General features: G+C 51.1%; 1 long non-coding RNA gene across 1 annotated transcript; it reads left to right on the forward strand.

Moving 5' to 3' along the window:
- The first annotated feature begins 12,000 nt into the window (after positions 1-12,000).
- Positions 12,001-18,503, forward strand: LOC121018251 (uncharacterized). The gene is made up of 3 exons (XR_005785104.1): positions 12,001-12,275; positions 13,525-13,691; positions 18,486-18,503. It is a non-coding gene; the product is annotated as an uncharacterized LOC121018251 (long non-coding RNA).
- The last annotated feature ends 1,281 nt before the right edge of the window (positions 18,504-19,784 follow it).

Here is a 19,784-nt window from a genome sequence, read left to right on the forward strand (position 1 = left end):
ACTAAATTGGCTTAATGAGTGTTGATTACCCTGTGCATGTTAATTTCATTTGCCCTGATTACTCCATCCATCTTTCTCAGCGATCTGTTAGCACCTTTGACTGGATTGTACTTGTTGGGACGAGGAGCAGGACAGGGGTCAGTGGGGGTGGTCCCTGGTCTGTCCACCTGTCCATCTGGCTGAGTGCGGAGTTCCAGAGGTTCTAACCCCCTGTAGCATGTCCTCGGTCTCCCACCCTCTTCCTCCTAATCACAGAATCTGATCATCGACTCTTTCTAAGCAGGAAGGTCACCACCCTGCTGCCAGAGAAATCAGAGCCGCACTAGGAAGAGGAGTGGGTGGCGGGGGGGGGGGGGGGGCGGCGAGAAGTGTCCCGTCTCACCCCCGCTACACCTTCCCCTCCCAACACACACAAGGATGCACCTTCCTCCTGCGGCCTCTGGAGCCCTCTTCCACAGGTGGGCAGCATTTCTGAAGATGGGGACCCCACAGCTGGCTTCCATGTCTTCTGTTTGCCTCTCCAGAGTCACTCACTCTCTGCCCTACTCCACCCTGCTCACCCCTGTGGACCCGTGAACGGACTCCTTTGCCCGCCTGACTTCCTGTTGGGTTCAGGCAATGGGGATCCCCCAGCAGGAAATTGGAGGGAGGGAGGAGAGTGAGATTAGGCTATTTCTTGCCTGGCTCCTTCCTGCTGGCCGAACAAAGGGCTGGGTGTCCAGCAGCCCAGCAGGCTGGCTTCCAGGCTGTCTCTCTCTGGACGGCTACTGTCACTCCTCTCCTTGTCCCCCGCGGCACCAGGGTGGTGACAGAGTACCAGTTTCCCCACAAATGAGCCAGAAGGAGGGAACTGCCCTACCCCGAGGTTCCCCTATGCCCTGCCCACACCTTTGTAAATAGACCCTTCATAAACTCTCCTTAAATTACCCAATTTGAGTGTGCCATCTGTTTCCTGCTGAGACCCTAACTGTTACAGCAGGCAACATATTTTCCCACTCAAAACTCAGGACACATGGTTGAGAAGTCCAAACGTGACTCAGGAACCGGGACCCAGCCCGCATCAATCCCGCAGGATTGCTGTGCCTCGTGTGCTGGGTCCCGAGCACTGGAGGGGGCTTCACCCACGCAGACTCTGCCATCACTGTCCCGCCTCCCCCCGCTGCCCCTTCTCTGCACTGGCAACGCCCACTACTCTGACCTTCCTGGGGCCACCTCCCCCTCGCTCTTGCCAGACACCCTCGCCTCCAGCTTATTAGGAAAAGAGGCCAGTATTCTGTAAGGCTCCTTAATGCTTGGTCCTTTCTCGCCTGTGACAGTTCATCTTTTGGGGATCATATTTTCTGAATCCTGTCCAGGACATATGTCCTCACCTCTCCTGGCATCCTCTCCCATCTGCTTTCTGCAGGGACCCCCTGTGGTTCCCTTCCCCCTCTCTTGTCTCTTCCCCGAAGCGGGGATGGATTTCTCCCTCATGTCGCATCCTCTCCTCCATCGCAGGCAAACATTGACGGGGCTACATCAACTCACTTGCTCTGCTTCTTCAACCTCTCCGCGCCCCCTTCTGTGGGGAGGCTCCTCTTGCCGGCTCACCACTGACCTCCATGGTGGCCGCAAGGGATCCCTCTCTGGTTGTGTTCCCCAGGCAGGCAGGGGGTCAGCAGGAGAAAGCCCCTTCTCTCCTTCCCTGGGCCAGCGCGGAGATTATAGCCCAGCATAAGGGGCTTTGGACTTCGGAAGCCAGAAAGATGAGCTGGGATGTGACATTGTCCTGACACACGTGCCTGGGTGGGTCAAAACCAGCCGGCCGGTCAGCAGACGTCCCCGTGTGCAGCCCACCTTCACCTGACGTGGCACCTGGACACCGTGTCAGCAGCTCCTCTCTGTTGTGTAGACTCCCTTCCCCCACTCTCCCTCCAGCGTCGAACAGGCCATGCATTCCGTTCCATACAGTCCCTTTGTCTCAATGCCAGGCAACACGCCTAGTTCTGGCCTCACCATCTCTTCCCTGGCCTGGTACCACAGACCTTCGCGGCGCCCCTTTGCCTGCCAACGCTCCGTCTAATCCACTCTCTGCTCCTGGCAGCCAGAGAGGTTGTCCGGAAGCACAGATTTGAACCTGTGATTACCCCTCTGCTTGAAGCCCTTGGCGGGTTCCTATCACCTACTGGTGCAAGACCAAACTTTTTTTTTTTTTTTTTTTAGAGAGTCGGGGAGGGACAGAAAGAGAGGGGGACAGAAGATCCGAAGAGGGCACTGTGCTGACAGCAGAGCCCGATGCAGGGCACGAACCCACGAACCAAGAGATCATGACCCGAGCCGAAGTCCGACGCTTAACCAACTGAGCCACTCAGGCGTCCCAAGACCAAACGTTTTTAGCATGGCGTGGTGTGGGCCTAGGGAACTCCTATTCATCCTTCAAGGCCCATTCCATGGTCTTCTCAGTAAAGTTGTCTCCACCCCCAGACCCAGCAGAGATCCCCTCCCGCCCTCCTCTGAGCCCCGCACCACCTGGTTCTTGTATCTGCCAGAGAACACATGACAAGGTATCATAATGATCTGTTTCTACATCTGCTTTTTCCATTGTCTGGGAGCAAAAAAATCGCCTCTAAGGTGTCTTTGTAGCCTTAGGGCCCAGGACAAGACCTGGCAGAGGGAGTCATCCGTTCATTTAAAAAATATGTGTTTGGGCTTCCTGTAGAAATCGTTGTTCTAGGATAAGGCACCGGGGTACAGCAGTGAACGAGAACAGACAAAAATCCCTGCCCTCCTGAACTTACACCCTAGCATCGGGGGGAAGGAGGCAGACAATGAACAAACAAGATGATTTTTTTTTAATATATAATTTATTGTCAAGTTGGCTATCATACAGTGTATACAGTGTGCCCTTGGTTTTGGGGGTAGATTCCCGTGATTCAGCACTTACATACGACACCCAGTGCTCATCCCAACAGGTGCCCTCCTCAATGCCCATCACCCACTCCCCTGCCTCCCACATCAACCCTCAGTTTGTTCTCTGTATTTAAGAGTCTCTTATGGAAAAGAGAGGCAAGTGCTGTGCAACTTTCTCTAGGTCACAGCAAATGAGGAGAAAAAGTAGAGCTTGAACTCAGTTCTTTCATTCAAGTCTTTTGCACACCGCCCCCCCCCCCCCGCCCCCCGCCCCACCTCCCTGCAGTTGTAGACCCTGGTTGCACACTTCTCTGGAGGATGTGCCCTTGGGGCCCCTCCCCTAGCCCCTGTTCCTCCATCAGTAAGGGGGGTGGGGAAATCATGTTTGCCTGCTTCCCTTGGGGGATGGAGTTGGTGGATGTATTACTGCCCTGGGGCTGCCATCACAAAAGACCACAAACTGAGTGCCTTCTAGAAACGGTGGTCTATTTTCTCACGGTTCTGGAGGCTAGAAGTCTGAAATCAAAGTGCCAGTAAGGCCACGCTCCCTCTGAAGGCGGTAGGGAAGAATCCTCCCTTGCCTCTCTGTCCTAGTTTCTGGGCACCTCTGGCAATCTTTGGCGTTCCTTGGCTCACAGCTGTGTCGCTCCAATCTCTGCCTCTGTGGTCACATGGCCTTGTCCCCGTGTGTCTGTGTGTCTGTTCTCCTCTGGAGAGGACCCAGTTATGTTGGACGAAGGGCCCACCCTACTCCAGTATGACCTCATCTTATCTTACATCTGCAAAGACCTACTTCCAAAATAAAGTCATGTTCACGGGTACCAGGGGTTAGGGATTCAATAAATCTCTGGGGAACACCATTCAACCCACTATCGCTGGTGTGAGAAGAAGAGAGAACAGACAGGGGAGGCTTGGAACCGAAGATAGGAACATTAGACCCATCTGGGCCTGGGGCCAGGCAAAATCTGGCTTCTTGTTTGGGGGCCCCGAACCTGGGAAGAGGTCACCGGGCCTCCAGCCTGGAGCCCGGGGAAGGAACCGCAAGGCTTCTGGCTCAACCCCGCCTAGCTGGGCTGTAGGTGGGGGTGACTCAGAGATGGGGCTGTCAAGCTCGAGGGTGTCCTAGAAACGCAATCCCTCACCTTATGGGGCCGAGAAATACAACATTTTTGGAAACTTGGAAAGCTTGGGTTAAAAAAAAAAAAAACAACCCAAAACCTTTTATTTTTCTTTATGGGGAAAGGAGAAATTTTGGGAAGATTGGAAACATACGCAATACTTATTTTTGTAGTGTACCCTTTTCATATCTAAAGTCACTCTCTCAATTTAGGAGTGCAAATGCAAACCTTATGTAATTTGGTTTGCTCAATCAAATGATCGTGTTTGGCAAATTCAATCAAAAACTATAGCTTGCTCAGACAATAATGACAAATTTGCTAATTGAGGCAAGTTTTCAATGTTTTAGACTTTGTGACAAATGGAACTCTGGGCAGCTGAGTGCCAAGCATAAGCTCCTCTGAGGTGAGCAGAAAAACAACAGTGTGATGGGAAGACGGACTAACACATGGAAATACACACACACGTGCACACAACGCACACCTATATTCTCTACAATAAAAATGCCAAATACAATATAATGTTATTAATATTAAATAACAACAACTATGACTTGCTAAGCACCTGCTATCCTGTCTTGCTTCACTTAATCCTATGAGACCATGCCATCACCATTTTACAGAGGAGGAAACCGAGGTTCAGAGAGGTTAAGCCTCTTGCACAAGATTCCACAGCAAGTCACAGGTTGTGGCTTCAGATATATTAGAAGCTGAACTTCAGTTCTCTTACCAATAAACATCTCCTTCTGTCATGACACCATAAAGCTATCAGCACACAGAAGCCATAAAGCTGTAGAAATTTCTGTTTCTTGGCTTTGGTGTTGTCTACTGGGTGAGGCAGCTATGGCTGCCTTCCGCATTAGGAAGTAATCTGAGAACATGAGGGTACCTTGAGACCCTACAGGAACTAGGGCAGGGACAAGGCAAGGATGTTGGGCCCTAGGGGGATAGTTTGAGGATGCCAGACAACAGAGGCCAGGTGTTCGGTGACTCAGGGTGGGGTCCAGAGGGCAGCTAACCGTGGGAAAGGCAGCTGAAAGGGAGTGACGCAGGGGGTGCTGGCATCCCTGGGCCAGGGGCTGCCTGGGTTGGTCTCTACGAGGCCGAAGATGATGCTGGAGCCTGTACCAGAGTTGAGCTGGAAAGAGGCTATTCTTTTTTTTTTTTTTAATTTTTTTTTTCAACGTTTATTTATTTTTGGGACAGAGAGAGAGACAGAGCATGAAGGGGGGAGGGGCAGAGAGAGAGGGAGACACAGAATCGGAAACAGCCTCCAGGCTCCGAGCCATCAGCCCAGAGCCCGACGCGGGGCTCGAACTCACGGACCGCGAGATCGTGACCTGGCCGAAGTCGGACGCTTAACCGACTGCGCCACCCAGGCGCCCCGAGGCTATTCTTGATAGAGCACTCCAAGCTTCAGAGATGCCCAGGTTCTCCATAGAGATAGAGCAACACAGGAGAAGGTGGGGGGGAGGGGGGTCCCCAGTGAAGCCAGGCACAAAATCTAGAAAGGAAGCTAAGGCAAAACAGGCCCAAGTCCTGAGCATACCGTTTTGCCCCTGGACACCCTGTCCAAATCAGTCTCGTTTCTGACCCATCTGTCAGAGCTTTCTGCTTCCGTACCGTTATTATTTTACTTTGTACCATCTCCAGTGGCTTTGGAGGAAGGTGGGTCCCCAGGTCCCTGCCTCCTCTGGACTTGGTCTTCCTGCCCTTCCAACCTGGCAGTGACCGGCAGAGCTGACTTCCTCCTGGGCCACCTGCACCTGTCTGGCCCCCTGACTCCCCTTCCATGTCCCCTATGCCCTCCATCGCCCATTCTCTGGGCCCCAGACAGCCCTTCCTCCAGGGGGAGGGAGCTGGTTTCCTGGGCAACTGGTGGGGAACGGGGAAAAGGGGGAGGAGGCTGGTATTCCTGCCGGTGAGGGCTTGGAGGAAGCATATGCCATCCCGGCTGCCCTGTGAATTATTCAGCGGCCGTGAGAACTGACTCACTCCCAGTCTGCCGTCTTCTCCCGAAACCTTCCTGCTATCTCCTCCCCAGCAAGCCCTCTCTCCCTCTGTCTGGGGGAACTTAAACCCCTGTCTGGGGCCTCTGCCCCCAGAATGTCCTTCTCTGCGTATCTTTAAATCTCCCACCCGTATTTATTATTACTTATTCTTTGGCTCTCTCCTTTGAGCCACTGTCTGGCTGTTTCCTCTACACTCACCACTGTGCTCAGTGCACAGATGTGGAAACTGTACCCACTTGGGTAGGTGAAATAATGTGTCCAAGATAATACAGTTATGAAGCGACTGAGTCAGAATTAAGCTTGGGTCTGACTCCAGGGCCTGTGTTCTTGGGTCTTGGCCTGGTTCTAGGAGCAACGGAGAAGATTCTCTATAGAGTCTGTCCTGGGGCCGCCTCGCGGGCTGGCAAGTGGGTGTTAGATACGGCAGACGAGGCTGGTGCAGGGTTTGACCTCGTGAGCTGTGGATCTGAATCTAGAACCTGCTCAGGGGTGTCGCCAGTGAAGCGGCCCTTCTACCACAGGTCTATTGCAGGTTTGGCCAGAGTGGAGGTTCCTTAGAGGTCTTCTGGCCTGGCCACCTCACCCTTTAGAGGAGCAGGGCCAGGCCTAGATGCCTCGCCAGCAGCCCGCGGGCCTCTCTCTCCTGCGCCCTGGCCGTTCTGAGGAGAGGAAACCCTGCTCAGGGAAACCTGGGTGAAGTTTCAATACTGGGGGTAAAGGTTGCTCACAGAGGGGCCCCAGGGGAGACCTGGGAGAAGGGTCAAAGGAGCTGTGACCCAAGATGGCAGCGGCTGTGGAGGCCCCAGGGTAGTCTCTGGTCAGGCCCCAGGAAGCACCCTGGAAAACGTAGCAATGCCCCAGCAATCCAGGTGTGGACCTGAGGGGCCCCCACAAGGGGTTCAAGGGCTGTGACCACTCACGGGCTGTCGTTCTGAGGTGCAGACAGACATGTTGTGCTTGGAGGCCAGGAAGGGGCACTCTCCCTGGCTCACTCAGGGACTCAAACACGTGTTGCAATTTTTTATCTAGTCGGTGGGGCTTCCTGTAACTAGGGACGCCTCCCTGAGAGGTTATATGTTGGGATCTCTCGAGGCCCCAGGCTCCCGAATTTGTTATCCCCCCGCCCTGCTCCACGTGCTTGATGAAGTTGGCACGGATAATCTCATCTCCCATTATGTTCCCGAGGGGCTCGTGACCCCTCCGGAGTTGCCAGCGGTGCTGTGTTTCTGTTTAGACTCGGTTCAGGGATCAAATCAAGAAGGGTCATCTTCATTGGAATTTTAAAAATGAGCCACCTTGTGAGAATAAGGCTTGGGTCACCGTAGCATCCACCCAGCAAGGCACTTCTGGGTACCCCTGAACCTTTGCTCACAGGGTTCAGCTGTGATGAGGTTCAGATCTAAGGCTGGTGAGGGAAGGGGCAGAGGCTGGTGGTCGGAGCAGAGGAGTTAGCCTGCTCAGGCATGTCATCTGGTGTCTCAAATGCAGTGGCTCCCCCCCCCACCCCCAGGCCCAGGCCAAGGCTTATCTCACAGCAGGCAGGTCCCCTCCCAGTTTCCTGTCCCTGGGGACACAGCCCCCATCTGAAGCTGTCGCTGAGGTGGGGGGCATTCCGTTGCAATCTGGAGGGCTGCCACTAGGCGGACGGTGGGGGTCTGTCCCCTTGAACAGAAAGCCTCTCCATGGTTGTGGATAATTGTAAGCATATTTAATGTTTTCCCAACTCTATGCATTGTAAAAACAAAACAAGAGAAAACAAAACCCCGATTCTGTGTGTGTGTGTGTGTGTGTGTGTGTGTGTAATATGTGTCTATGTGCCGTCGAATTTATTAAATAACAAAGCGTAACAACTAACTAATCTCTAATGACTACATATAAAAAGTGATGGCTAATTTAGAGCAAGATGTAGAAATAGCCAAACATGTGGGCAAATCAGGAATCCGCACCGGCCCCTCCGCTGGCAATAATTAAGCCTAATTTTATTTTGACTCTCAACTTCCCTCATTCTCAGGGCAATTTAATTTGGGCTTCTCTGAGGCTTGTCTGAGCCCCTGAGACCTCTGGTCAGCTAGACGAGGTGTTAAACCCCGAGCCTTTGCTTTCTGCGGCTTTGACTGTCCCGGTGAAAGAACCTTATCTGTGATTGCTTTCTGCAAATCCTGGCAAGGCCTTTGGTCCCCTTTGTCTGGGCTCACGGCCCCTTCCTCTCCCCCTTTCGCTGTGAAAAACGGACGAGACAGGGGATCATGCTGCACACGGGCTACATTTTCCAAGGGCTGTCTTTTTTCCAGTTATAAAAAAGCATTTCCTCACCCTGACCCCTTCTCCCGGCCAAACTTATCAACCTTTGGAGATGTGTCTTGTCTGAAATTTCAGTCTGCTTTTAATTCTTGAGGTCATCCATTAACCTCGTGACTTCACGGCACTTTGGCTCAGGCAACCTCCTCTTTGTGCAACTCTGCCCTCTGTTATGGAGGTTTCGAGTTAGGGCAATTACAAGTTATCTCAGCCTTAGGTTTTTGAAACATGATGAAAAGTGCATACTGACATTTTAAAATGAAAATGTGCGCCTTCCCCAAGGGAGCTGTGATCTGGTAGAGGATGTGTCAGAGTCTAAGGGGTCTTAGGACCATCAAGGGAGCAGGTCATCGACCCCCACTCTTTTCTGCCTCCCCCCCCCATACCCAGGCACTTGTTGCTGTCTACCCCAGAGCCTGGCAACCTTTAAGTCTGGGGGCAGGAGGGAAGTCAGGAAGGAGCTAGAAACAAGACAGGAGAGAGGGAAGGACAGACACCCTGAGCTCGGTTCAGATAAAAAAAAAAATTTGTTTTTTCAGTGCAAATAGGTGGTTTTATTTATTTATTAAAATTTTTTTTTAACATTTATTTATTTTTGAGAGACAGAGAAAGGCAGAGCATGAGCAGGGGAGGGGGAGAGAGAGAGATACAGAATCCGAAGCAGGCTCCAGGCTCTGAGCTGTTTGTTAGCACAGAGCTTGACGTGGGGCTCAAACTCACGAACTGCGAGAACATGACCTGAGCTGAAGTTGGATGCTCAACCGACTGAGCCACCCAGGCGCCCCTGTTCAGTTCAACTTTTAACATTCACAAAGCACTTGCTGAGTGCCAGGCTTAGTCCAAAGTGTTGGAAATTCAGAGCATGACCAGCCATAGAAGTTGTGGGGTACAGTGCAAAATGAAAACGTGGGGTCTTTGGTTCAAAAACTATTTCAAAATTTCAAGATGATGATATAGAACGTTAAATCAAATGTGTGTGAGGGAGGGGCCAGACACATCCCAAGGTGCCTTGGCGACCCGAGGAATATAGTTGGAAACACATTGACAGGAGAGCCTGGGGCAGGGACCCCGTGCAGGTGGTTCACGTCTGGGACCATCTCAGGGAATAGGGAGATGAAGGCAGGGAGGGAGAAGCCACAGTAGGAGTAAGTTATTAAGGTTGCTTCTGGGGCCAATGGGAGCATGTTCCCATGAAATGACCTATGAATGTTCCAGAACCGTCTTGCCTGAAGGATCAGCGCCGAGGTGTATTTTCCCAACCTTCTAACCCCACTGGTTGAAGGGTGCCCCTGGGGACACTAGCTTTCTTGCATTTCTGAGTTGAGCTTTTACTACAACCAAGTGAGTTCCTAAGCTCCTGGAATGTTTGAGAAGGTCCTGGGGGGCAGCAGAAAGATGCCCGGACACAACCCCTTTGAGGTGGGACTTTTCAGTGCTGTGGACCCGAGCTTGCGGAGAACTGGCCACAGGCAGGAGGGGCTGACATCGCAGGTGGGGCTGGGGGGGGTGCGGTTCACAGGTGTCTGCTCCAAAAACTTTTGAGCAGGGGAGGGACATGGTCGTTCTGCATGTTGGGGGCTCTTCCCTGGCATCTGGCGAGGAGACAACCACCAGAAGAGGGGACAGGATCTGCCCTGTCTGTGCCCCCACAGCCCTCGAAGGCCCCTCCCCTGCTCTCACAATTACTTTGGGCCCATCCTCTGGGGCCTAGTTATTTCCTCCTGCTGCTGCGCTATCAGGGGCCAGGCCCGGGGTTGATTAGATCTCCTGGGCCAGCGACCGGTGGGCCCGGTTGTCACAAGTCGCTGCCTAAGCAGCCTGGCGCCTTCCCATTTGTCACCGATATTAGCACTCTCACAATGACCTGCCTGGAGTTCGAGAACGGGTCCCGGACGGCCAATGTGGATTTCCAATTTAGAATTTCCGTCCATTTACCAGAGAATCACCCCTAAAGAACACCATTTGCGGAGCTGACAAAGGCCAAATTAGATTTCAGATTCCACCACTGAGTGTCGGTGACAGGCCGAGGGCAATGAGACAGCGGAGGGGAAACTGCAAACACCACGTTTGCAGGAAGACGTGCCGGCTCGTCCTCTCACCCACAGCCCCTATTTCTCTGCAGCTGACCTGTTTCTCTGGTCCTATTTCTCTGAAGCTGCCTCTGCCCTCGGCTCCGTGAACATTCTTAGCCCAGGTCCCTTTCTGTGACTTCTTTGACCTGTATCTGTCCCTTTGCGTTCCAGGCATCTTTCCTCGGTCCCCTCACCCTCTCCCTGCCTTTGCTTCTTGTGACCATGTTTCCCTGCATCCAGCCCCTGGACCTCTTTCTCTGGGGATCTGCCTCATCCTCTGTCCACTTTTGGTGGCCATCTGATTCCACGGATGGAAACCTCTATTCTGTGCGATCCGAGGGCTGTGGCAGAGATGATGCCACGTGTTCCCCGGAGCCTATTGTATTCCTTCCCTGGGCAAGTTGGAAGACTCTGGAAAGGGATAATGTTAGCTTGAGGCTCAAAGCATGAACAGAAGCCAGCCATGGGATGAATGGGAGAGAGCATCTCGGGCAGAAGCTGGGATCAGTGTTCTAAGGGGCAACGGTTGGCCTCTGGGGACTGACAGAGGCTGAGACGACTGGATGTGCCAGAGGGAGTTATGGGTTCCAACTCCGTACTCCCCTGTAGTGGTATGATAGATCCACACACCCGCAGTGGCCTCCTGGCGGCAGGAGCAGGAGCGCATTTCGCCACTGTTTTCTTTTAGGGCTTGATCATGTGACTTGCTTTGGCCAATGAGATGTTGGTAGACGTAATGGAAGTAGCAATTTGAATTGTACTTGTGTGATGGGCTTGTGGTCTTGGGTTCTGCCACTGCTGAGAGAAGGGCATGCCCCAGAGTGCCCCGGAACAATGAGAGATACGCGCAGGGCTCTACACTGTCCTCCTCATCTGCCTCTTGAGGCCAGATGGGGCTCCTGTGTCCCAGGCTCGTCTGGCCAGCTGCCCGTTACTCACCATCCTGCCTCCTGCTGGTGCTCTGTGTGGGTCAGTGTTGTTTCCATCATGTTCGTTCCTCGGGTCAGAAAGGTTGTCTTCACCTCTGGCATACAAGCAGTTCCCAGGTCCTGTCACGCTGACCTCCTTAAGAGACCTGACTGATGCCCTTCCTCCTCCTCCAACATCTCCCGGGAACCTTCTCTGACCTTCTAGAGAGGCAGGGCCCTTATCATATGCTTTTCTGCTTCTCTGCTCTTCTCCTGGGCAGCACTTAATTACACTTGCAATGAAATAAATCATCATATATTTACTTTTTTTAGTGTCTGTATTTCTGCTAGACCGTGAGGGCAGGGGCTGTTTCTGTCCTGACTGTCTGTGTATCCCCAGTACCTGGCATAGCTGGTGTATAGAAATACGTACGGGGGGTCTGGGCAGTAACGGGCAGGGGTTCGAGACTGGGGAGCGGTGGGGCCAGTGCCCTGGTGTTCGGCACCTGCTCAGAAGAGCACTTAGTACGCTCGGGTGCAGAGCCCTGAAACTCTTTGCCCGGGCTCCCCCCGCACATCTCTGAAAACAGCGGCTGCTGAGGCTTTTGTTCTATGACAGGAGGCGAAGCAGCTACAAGGTCCTTAATCACCTCTCCACAAACATGGGGAAGCCTCATTAATCCCAGTGAGCGGATGATCTATTGTTTCCAGCTCAGGTCTCCGGTGGATGGGCCTTCCTCTGCAGAGGCGGGAACCCCATGCACGCACAGGGGCTGCCCATCCCCTTCTCTCCTGCACTTGACCTGCCAAGACTTGGTGATGGGACCCCTGGTGGGGCTCTTGGCCCAGGTGAGCCCCGGACTGAGTCCAGGACCAGTCCTCCACGGTGACCATTGCTCTCCTACCCCATGGGCAAAGTTGAAAAGCTGCATTATGTCCTGTGCTGCGGGGAAAGTAGCACTCAACGCGCTGTTGGCGGAGGTAGGTGTGCGTGTGTGTGTGCGTGTGTGTGTGCGGGTGTGCATGTGTATGCGTGCCATCTGGTACCATGGGTGGTTAAACTCAACTCTGGAGCCAGACCGAGTTAAAATCCCAACACTGGCACTCGGCAGCTACGTGAGCTTGGACAAGTCCCCTGTCATCTGTGTGCCTCTGTGTTCTCATCTGTAGAGTAGGGATAATAGGGGCGTCTCCTCATAGGGCTCTTGTGAGAGCAGGTAAGCTGACATGTGTAAAGACTAGGTTTAGGTCCTCCTCTGTCGGAACTGAAACGCTGCAAAAGCCCTATTCCTTCTCCTCACCCCAAACCTCAGGGCGAGGGTTGCTATGGAAACGTGGGGTGTCACTGGCTTCTCCTCGGCCAGGGTTTTGGGTCCTTCTTGGAAGTGAGACTCTAAACTCCTCCTGGCTTTGCTTCTGACTTGTGTGAACTGGAGCCATTTGCCTTTCCGCGAGGCTTCAGTTTCTTCACCTGCACAACAAAGGAGCTGGCCTAGAAGAGACTCGAATTTTATTCCATGTGCCACTTCGGGTCGGCTGGCGGCAGCCAGAGACCTGGGTTGAGAAGGATTCTGGAGCCGCATTCAAGCTCTGTGGGAGAAAGTACCTGGGATTGATTAGTGATGTCGGCAGTGGACATCGGCAGTGGATGGGAGAGTGGGACATTTTGTACTTACCATCCCTAAGCTAGACGCTTAATTTCCGAGGGTCCACCTTCTTGATCTAAAGGTGTTCAGTGCTGTGCATGTTCAAGATGAGAATCATTAATAATCTAGACATACTCTAGGCATTAGTCCCAGGAAGCCACTGTGCTTTAATAGTATTCGGGTTCGGGGGGGGGGGGTGGAAAGGAGTCTTCTAAAGCTCTGTCCCCATTTACCCATAAAGGTAGCTGGTGGTCACCAGGAAGGAGAGAGAGATTTTGGCTCCCGGGAGTGGAACCCACATGGAGTTGGGAAGCATGTGGGCAGGAAATAACTAGCCTGGGAGGGGCCAGGATAGTGAGCACCAGGGGGTCCCATGGAACACACACAGCACTGGGAGAGTTACTTGGGGCTGGAAGGGGCGGGATAGACACTAAGAACAAGGGAGCCAAACTTACAAGTGTTCTTGGGGCTGGCTGTGCCCAGAGAGGGGCTGGTGGTTGGGCTGGGATAGAGGAGGCCTCTCTGGGAACTCCTTCCAGAGCACTCCAGCTCAAAGCCCTACCATATTGGCCTCTTTTTAACAGAGCTCTCTCCTGGACCTTGGAATTGGGAAGCCAGGGCCAGGAAGCCAAGGCCAAGAAGAACTCGCTGGGCTTGGGCTGCAGCCTTGAAATGGGAAGCTCCGAAAGCAGAGGGTTTTTTTTTTTTCTGGAGCCTCCTTGGAAGCCTTGAGGTCATTATGGATTGCAAGGTATGGAAGAGGTGGGGACAGAAAATGTGAATAAGGGCTCTATTCTTGGTGATGGAGGTTTTTTTGGAGGACATCTGTCACGGGCCCAAGGGTTTCCTAGCCTGCAGGCAATTTTAGAATCGATAAAGTTCATAAGCACAGAGCTCATCAACAATTAAGCTCGTGTAACCATCTCTCTCTTTATAAATTCACTGAAAGTTAGGAGAGCGAATTTTCCTTGTTCTTTAAATTTATTGTCTGCTAACTCAATCAAGGTTCTTTTAGTAACTTAATTGTTCCTGGATTCAGGAGCTCCGAACTCAACAAAAGTGTTAGAAATGAAGTTGATAGTTTAAAAAACTTTATTCTGTAGCCAGCAAGTACCCCTTCATATCTTTAGACAAGGAGCCATTTTCTGTACTTAGGCTCTAAACACACAAGCCCAGGGCACGGTCTATGGAGCTACGCAGCTGGGGTCACATATAGCTCTGGTAGTCAGACAGACCTGGGTTCAAGGTTCTTCCTCTGCCCTTCACTGCCACATGCAGGTTTGTGACCTTGGGCAAATAACGTAGTCTACTTACACTTCAGTTTCTTTACCTATAAAGATGGGTCTAATAATACCTACCTTGCAAGGTTGTATGATTTAGTAAGGTACATAATTGTATTTAAAGCACGCAACAGAAGGCAGTCTGACGCGTAGAAGGTGCTTAACAAATGGTAGCTATTATTATTTTTGGAGTAAATGCAAATTCGCAGTAACATTTAGCTGCAGGAAAGCATGGCTTCAGCCACTCATGCCGTAACACCTCGATACGATAACATAAATACAGGAGCACATAGCTACAGGCTACAGCTAGAGCCCTACTCATGATGCAGAAGTTGCCACTTATCTGTGGCTTTGCTTTCTGCAGTTTTGGCTACCTGCGGTCAGTTTGGGTTTGGAAGCAGACAGTCCTCCCTCCGACGTATCATCAGATGGTCAGCAGTAGCCTAACGCTATGTCACATGCCTGCATCATTCACTCACTTCATCTGGTCACGTAGGCATCGTATCATCTCACGTCAGCACAAGAAGAAGGGGGAGTATAGAAGGCTAAGATATTTTGAGAGCTACCACATTAACATAACTTTTATTACACTATATTAGTATGATTGTTTTATTTGTAGTTATTGTTGTTAACCCCTTACTGTGCCTAATTGATAAATTCAACTGTATATATATATTTCAGTGCTATCTGAAATTTCAGGCAACCCCTGGGGGTCTTGGGACGTATCCCTGTGGAGAAGTAGAGCCTACTGTATCAGAATCAGTTGCGTGGTTACAGTAATAACTCATAGATGCAGTAACACACACAGCCACAGTTACATATACACGTGATAATTCTCAGCCACACTAAGGTAGATACGTAACAAAGTAACAGAGCCAAAGTATCAACATGCCGTATCACACAATACAGTGATATGTATGTGATAGTAATATATAGATACATAAAGCTAGATACAGTACAAATAAATACTGTAAGTTTCAGCTAAGGTAATATTCCCTGTAACAGATAGATAGCTCCAAAATTACGTGGATCCCATAATATGGTTACAGCGTCTTATGGGAATTGTCATGGATAAGTACAAGGACAGGTGGACAGAGGAATGCACCGTTAAAGACCTGTAGGAGCACTGATACAGACAGGTCGTGTTGCGTCCAGCGTTCTCTCTGCAGTGGGAGTTTTTACACTTTTTGAGCTGTATCTTTTCTAAGAATCTTACAAAAGCTGTGGCTACTCTTCTTAGAAAAAAAAAAAAAAACACCTCCCTAAATGCATTTGTAAATGGCAAAATTTTGTACCCAGATAGCCTTAGCTCTAGCCTGGTATTTAGGCACCCTGGATTCAAATACTTGAGAATCAGAGCAAGGAGAAATAATCTCTCAAGAGATCGGACTTCAGTCGACAGGCAGGGCACAATCCAGGCTGGTGCCTCGGTCTTCTTCCTGCTTACTGGACTCTGATCCGATTTGGCATTTAGGTGACCCAGACTCTCATTCTGCTGGGGCAAGCAGGAACCTATCTCTCTTTTTCTCTGATCATGGTTTCGATGCCCAGCTACTCTTGTTTGCTAATCTTACCTCTGCTGAGGCCATCAGCTTTGTCTGAGCAAACGTTTCTTTTGACCAGTGTCCTGTAAACCCCCAAAGGTCAGTCCCCAGTAGAGCACACATGGGCCGGTTGGGTCTTTTGTACAGGGATATTAGCGGCTCCTGCAGCCTGGCTGGCAGTGGAAGAGGAGTAACTACTTAGGGGCAGATGTTGGCCCCTGGAGCCAAGCTGATAGACTTCTTCCTAATCCTATTTCCCTGGACCAGTGTGGAGACCCAAGTCCTGACTTGCTTTATTAGTTAGCTACTGCTGCATAACAAAATATCCCCAAAGTTAGTTTAAAACAGCACACACTTATTATTGCTCATGGGTTTGCAGGTCAAGTGGATGGTTCTTCTGGTCTGGCCAGGTTTTAGCTGGACACACCTGTGCATCTGTGGTCAAATGGCTGGTCTAGGATGGCCTTGATTGGAGGAAGTGGCCCAGTTGGGAGCTCTTTCCACGTGTCTCTCACATCCCTCCAGCAGGCTTATCACATGGCGGCGTCCGGATTCTGAGCGGGACAGCAGGGTTGGGGGGTGAAGAGGGAGGAGAGGCAGAGAGAGACAGAGAGACAGAGACAGAGATGCAAGTCTCTTGAGGCCTGGGCTTAAAACTGGCGCCCTGCCTTAAAACTTCTGCTACATTCTTTTAGTCACAGCAAATCATAAGATTCAGGGAGTGAGGAAACAGACTTCACTTCCTGATGGAGGGGCTGCTGAGTTACATTGCAAGGGTGTTGATACAGAGAAGAGCAGAGGATGAGGGCTATTTTCGTAATCACTCAACCACACATGCTGTTTCAGGGGTCATTGCCGGGGCCTCTGCTGAGCCCTCGTTTGGATCCTTGAGCAGAACTGGGTTGTGGGGGAGATTTCCAAGCCCGCATGCCTGATGCCTGGCTCCGTGGGGTCAGCGGGGCACAACGTCTGACCCTTAACCCTCACAAGCTCCTCTTCCTCTTGGCTAATTGGTCCAGGGTTACCCCACTGGGATCCCAAGTGGTGTCTCCACTGGCTTCCACCTGTGCCTTGCAGGATTTTCCTCACACAATGAGCTGGGCCACATTTCTCTCCTGGGAATTTGGAGTTGGGGTGCAGAGGTCTTGGGACAGTCAGTGGTGAGTGGACTCAGAGGGCTCACGGTGTGATCCCAGGGTGGGGGGAGAAAGCAGGGAGACTCAGAGAGAAGCAGGGCGGAGACAGGCCAGCCGGGGCCAGAACAAAAGTGGAGGGAGAAGAGGCCAGGCCCCAGTTTCCATAAAACCTTGGTGAACTTTATCTTCTGTCCTTGAATCCAGGGGAACCTCTGTGTCTCTATGCCGCAGTCCTCACTCTTGCTCAAGAGGCCTGACGGGGGCTCTATTCCTTTTAACCGGACACTGTTGATTATAGGACTCCTTTTGGGAGAGAGGGCAGGCCAGACATCTCAGCTTCCGTGGCAGGGTGCCCAACTGGAGAGCGCCCAGCTGGGACCCCCCCGGCTCTCTCATGTATCCCTCCACACGTGCCAGTGCGTCTGGCATTGAGAGCTCAGCCATGACAGCACTAGCTCTTTAGATCTAGCTTCTGCCCTAAATCAGAGAGATAATTGGTATCTGACAGAAGGGATAAGAAGGTCACTGAGATTCGTTTCTGAACATACTAGAAGCTCGTAGGAAGAGGGCCACATCACTCATCACAGAGATGGTTTCTCTAAACTAGGTTTGAATGCTCTTCTTCCTTTTGCTTTCATATAGGGCTGATCAAGAAACAGACACCTGAAAAGGGTTTCTACACCTTCTTTTAAACTCTCATTGAAAGCACTGTCCTTTAAATATCTTCTATATAGAGTCCTATGAGGGTGATGAATTCCTTTAAAAATTCACTGATAGATACATGTCACGAAGAACATTTCACAAGAGAGACTTCCAAAATCCGATCTTTTCGCCTCTTGCCACGACTGCCAGGGAGCTCACACTACTTGCAGACAGCTCCTGATGGCGCCCATGTCTCTCCGAAAGCATCCTCTGGCTGGGGGAGAATCAACGAAGGATGAGCCTTGATGAGCTTCGAACGGAGAGACTGCGGTCTCCAAGTGGGGGTTTCAACATGATCTTTTGGAAGTGGGAAGAAAATACCAGGGCTGCCGTGTATGTTAATTTATTTAAAAACAAGAGCCGGGGCGCCTGGGTGGCGCAGTCGGTTAAGCGTCCGACTTCAGCCAGGGCACGATCTCGCGGTCCGTGAGTTCGAGCCCCGCGTCAGGCTCTGGGCTGATGGCTCGGAGCCTGGAGCCTGTTTCCGATTCTGTGTCTCCCTCTCTCTCTGCCCCTCCCCCGTTCATGCTCTGTCTCTCTCTGTCCCAAAAATAAAATAAAAAAAAAAAAGTTGAAAAAAAAATTTAAAAACAAGAGCCAAGTTCATCTTTCCTAACAGTTCACATATGGATTGACACCCTGGTGTCCTGTCATATGTCAGGCAGTCACAGGATACGAAACGGCCAAGGTAGACGGAGGGAGGAGTGGAGCTCCACAAGCAAGGGGGTTAGTGGTATGTTTGGCCTCCTCTGTCACTTCTGGTTCTATATTTCCAGTTTATACGTGGTTGGTTGAGGGATCTATGGGTTATGCCATCTAGTTTGATTTTCAATTTTTTATTTGAAACTTAAAAAAAATTTTTTTTTTTAATTTATTTTTGAAGGAGAGAGAGAGAGAGAGACAGAGCATGAGCAGGAGAGGAGCAGAGAGAGAGGGAGACCCAGAATTCGAAGCAGGCTCCAGGCTCTATGCTGTCAGCACAGAGCCCGACGCGGGGCTCGAGCTCACGGACCATGAGATCATGACCCGAGCCGAAGTCAGAAGCTTAAATGACTGAGCCACCCAGGCGCGCCTGAAACTTTTAATTGAAGTATAATCTCTACACAGAGAAGTGTACAAATCATAAGGATACAGGTCAATGGATCTTTGGGAAGTAAGCACATCCATATAAACGGCACTCAGAGTAAGAAACATAACAGAAAAAAAAAAAGTAAAAGTGCCAGCAGACCATTTTTATGCCTCCTTTTTTTTTTTTTAATTGATTTACCATTTTTTTAAAGTAGGCTCCAAGCCCAGCATAGAACCCAACGTAGGGCTTGAACTTACGGCCCTGAAATCAAGACCTGAACTCAGAGCAGGAGTTGTACACTTAACCGACTGAGCCACCCAGGCGCCCTTGTGCCTCCTTCTGGTCACTCGCTGCCCCTGGCGACCCCCATCCTGGTTTTAACAACCGCCTACTCGTTTTGCATGTGCTTGAACTTTGTGTAAATGAAACAACGTATTCGAATTCTATTCAGCATCACATTTGTGAGGCTTCTGCAGGTCGCATCGTTTGTATTTTTGTTGATTTGCTTGTTGACTTCCGTTGCCAAGTTGTTTGGATAGTTCATTGGTTCTCCCCGCTGTATAACATTCCATCGCGCACATATATCTATTCCCCCATTAACGGACGTTTCTGCCGATCCCAGTTTGGGCTTCAATGAGCAGGGCCGCCAAGAACACTTTGTGTACGTTCCTTTATGAGACAGCCCCATTTCAACGACAGCAACCCTCACGAAGTGGGCAGTGGCTTTACAATTTCCTGTAAAGACACCATGGATGGAAGATAATCCTCATGGATGCAAGCTCCAGCAAATAGCTAGAAGATGGCAAAGCCTGAGACTTCTCCACATGGGAGGGGTGGGTCAATCGCGATGGTTCAGTCAGCTCCCGTGTGACATTGGACAAACAAGGAGGAAATCTGAAGAAGACTCTGCTGGGTGGATTTCCACACCTGACAAGTAACGATGAGCCTTGACACCTTCGCTGACGAGGGCGTGAAGTGTCTGCAGCGAGCAAGCGTGGATGTCATCGGAGCCACAGGACCAGATATTTGTGAGCCTCTACTCGGCACAGGGCGGGACGGACTCCTTGGCCTGGTTGGAGTTAAGTGTGGCCATGTGACTTGTTTTGGCTATTG

Source organism: Herpailurus yagouaroundi, unplaced genomic scaffold (genome assembly GCF_014898765.1).
Source record: "Herpailurus yagouaroundi ecotype Mexico unplaced genomic scaffold, PumYag 77, whole genome shotgun sequence".
NCBI lineage: Eukaryota > Metazoa > Chordata > Mammalia > Carnivora > Felidae > Herpailurus > Herpailurus yagouaroundi.